Consider the following 2,500-nt stretch of genomic DNA (forward strand, 5'->3'; position numbering starts at 1 on the left):
TTAGACCTCTATTACTTCTTAACTCAAGGAAATTCATTGATAAATTGAAAAAATTAAATGTAAAATGTAATAGAAAAGAAAGTTATGGCAGTTTAAAATTACCTATAGCACCTGGGATTCCTAGGTAGTCACCCATCCAAGTACTAACCAGTCCCAACACTGCATAGCTTCCAAGATCAGACGAGATTGGGCATGTCCAGTGTGGTTTGGCTGTAGGTGCTCAAAAACATTAACTTTAGACCTGTATTACTTCTTAACTCAAGTAAATTAATTGATAAGTTGAAAAAATTAAATGTAAAATGTAATAGAAAAGAATGTTATGGGAGTATAAAATTACCTACAGCACCTGGGATTCCTAGGTAGTCTCCCATCCAAGTACTGACGAGGCCCAACACTGCATAGCTACCAAGATAAGACGAGATTGGGCATGTCCAGTGTGGATTGGCTGTAGGTGCTCAAAAGTATTAACTTTAGACCTCTATTACTTCTTAACTCAAGGAAATTCATTGATAAATTGAAAAAATTAAATGTAAAATGTAATAGAAAAGAATGTTATGGGAGTATAAAATTACCTACTGCACCTGGTTTTCCCAGGTGGTCTCCCATCCAAGTACTGATGAGGCCCAACACTGCATAGCTACCAAGATAAGATGAGATTGGGCATGTCCAGTGTGGATTGGCTGTAGGTGCTCAAAAACATTAACTTTAGACCTCTTTTACTTCTTAACTCAAGTAAATTCATTGATAAGTTGAAAAAATGAAATGTAAAATGTAATAGAAAAGAATGATTTTGGCTGTCTAAAATTACCTGCAGCACCTTGTATTCCCAGGTGGTCTCCCATCCAAGTACAAACCAGGCCCAACACTGCATAGCTTCCAAGATCAGACGAGATTGGGCATGTCCAGTGTGGTTTGGCTGTAGGTGCTCAAAATTATTAAATTTAGACCTCTATTACTTCTTAACTCAAGTAAATTCATTGATAAGATGAAAAAAGTAAATGTAAAATGTAATAGAAAAGAATGTTATGGCAGTATAAAATTACCTACAGCTCCTGGTATTCCCAGGTGGTCTCCCATCCAAGTCCTAACCAGGCCCAACACTGCATAGCTTCCAAGATCAGACGAGATTGGGAATGTCCACTGTGGTTTGGCTTTAGGTGCTCAAAATCGTTAAATTTAGACCGCTTTTACTTCTTAACTCAAGTAAATTCATTGATAAGTTGAAAAAATTAAATGTAAAATGTAATAGAAAAGAATGTTATGGCAGTATAAAATTACCTACAGCACCTGGTATTCCCAGGTGGTCTCCCATCCAAGTACTAACCAGGCCCAACACTGCATAGCTTCCAAGATCAGATGAGATTGGGCATGTCCAGTGTGGTTTGCCTGTAGGTGCTCAAAAACATTAACTTTAGACCTCTATTACTTCTTAACTCAAGTAAATTCACTGTTAAGTTGAAAAAATTAAATGTAAAATGTAATAGAAAAGAATGTTCTGGCAGTATAAAATTACCTACAGCTCCTGGTATTCCCAGGTGGTCTCCCATCCAAGTACTTACCAGGCCCAACACTGCATAGCTTCCAAGATCAGACGAGATTGGGCATGTCCACTGTGGTTTGGCTGTAGGTGCTCAAAAGCATTAAATTTAGACCGCTTTTACTTCTTAACTCAAGTAAATTCATTGATAAGTTGAAAAAATGAAATGTAGAATGTAATAGAAAAGAATGTTTTGGCTGTCTAAAATTACCTACAGCACCTGGTATTCCCAGGTGGTCTCCCATCCAAGTACAAACCAGGCCCAACACTGCATAGCTTCCAAGATCAGACGAGATTGGGCATGTCCAGTGTGGTTTGGCTGTAGGTGCTCAAAAGCATTAAATTTAGACCTCTATTACTTCTTAACTCAAGTAAATTCATTGTTAAGTTGAAAAAATTAAATGTAAAATGTAATAGAAAAGAATGTTCTGGCAGTATAAAATTACCTACAGCTCCTGGTATTCCCAGGTCGTCTCCCATCCAAGTACTTACCAGGCCCAACACTGCATAGCTTCCAAGATCAGACGAGATTGGGCATGTCCACTGTGGTAAGCTGTAGGTGCTCAAAAGCATTAAATTTAGACCACTTTTACTTCTTAACACCAGTAAATTCATTGATAAGTTGAAAAAATTAAATTTAAAATGTAATAGAAAAGAAAGTTATGGCAGTTTAAAATTACCTACAGCACCTGGGATTCCTAGGTAGTCACCCATCCAAGTACTAACCAGTCCCAACACTGCATAGCTTCCAAGATCAGACGAGATTGGGCATGTCCAGTGTGGTTTGGCTGTAGGTGCTCAAAAACATTAACTTTAGACCTGTATTACTTCTTAACTCAAGTAAATTAATTGATAAATTGAAAAAATTAAATGTAAAATGTAATAGAAAAGAATGTTATGGGAGTATAAAATTACCTACAGCACCTGGGATTCCTAGGTAGTCTCCCATCCAAGTACTGACGA

At 37.3% G+C, this 2,500-nt stretch overlaps 10 pseudogenes; all 10 read right to left on the reverse strand.

Annotated features, from left to right (window-relative positions):
* Positions 1-99: 99 nt before the first annotated feature.
* Positions 100-218, reverse strand: LOC148467655 (5S ribosomal RNA; annotated as a pseudogene).
* A 351-nt stretch (positions 219-569) lies between these two features.
* LOC148467656 (5S ribosomal RNA) lies at positions 570-688 on the reverse strand (annotated as a pseudogene).
* A 117-nt stretch (positions 689-805) lies between these two features.
* LOC148467657 (5S ribosomal RNA) lies at positions 806-924 on the reverse strand (annotated as a pseudogene).
* A 116-nt stretch (positions 925-1,040) lies between these two features.
* On the reverse strand, positions 1,041-1,159 carry LOC148467658 (5S ribosomal RNA; annotated as a pseudogene).
* Positions 1,160-1,275: 116 nt separating this feature from the next.
* Positions 1,276-1,394, reverse strand: LOC148467659 (5S ribosomal RNA; annotated as a pseudogene).
* Positions 1,395-1,510: 116 nt separating this feature from the next.
* LOC148467660 (5S ribosomal RNA) lies at positions 1,511-1,629 on the reverse strand (annotated as a pseudogene).
* Positions 1,630-1,745: 116 nt separating this feature from the next.
* Positions 1,746-1,864, reverse strand: LOC148467661 (5S ribosomal RNA; annotated as a pseudogene).
* A 116-nt stretch (positions 1,865-1,980) lies between these two features.
* LOC148467662 (5S ribosomal RNA) lies at positions 1,981-2,098 on the reverse strand (annotated as a pseudogene).
* Positions 2,099-2,214: 116 nt separating this feature from the next.
* On the reverse strand, positions 2,215-2,333 carry LOC148467663 (5S ribosomal RNA; annotated as a pseudogene).
* Positions 2,334-2,449: 116 nt separating this feature from the next.
* LOC148467664 (5S ribosomal RNA) overlaps positions 2,450-2,500 on the reverse strand; it is a 119-nt pseudogene continuing 68 nt past the window's right edge.

This window comes from Taudactylus pleione, unplaced genomic scaffold (genome assembly GCF_031769625.1).
Source record: "Taudactylus pleione unplaced genomic scaffold, aTauple2 ptg000967l, whole genome shotgun sequence".
In the NCBI taxonomy this organism is placed as follows: Eukaryota; Metazoa; Chordata; class Amphibia; order Anura; family Myobatrachidae; genus Taudactylus; species Taudactylus pleione.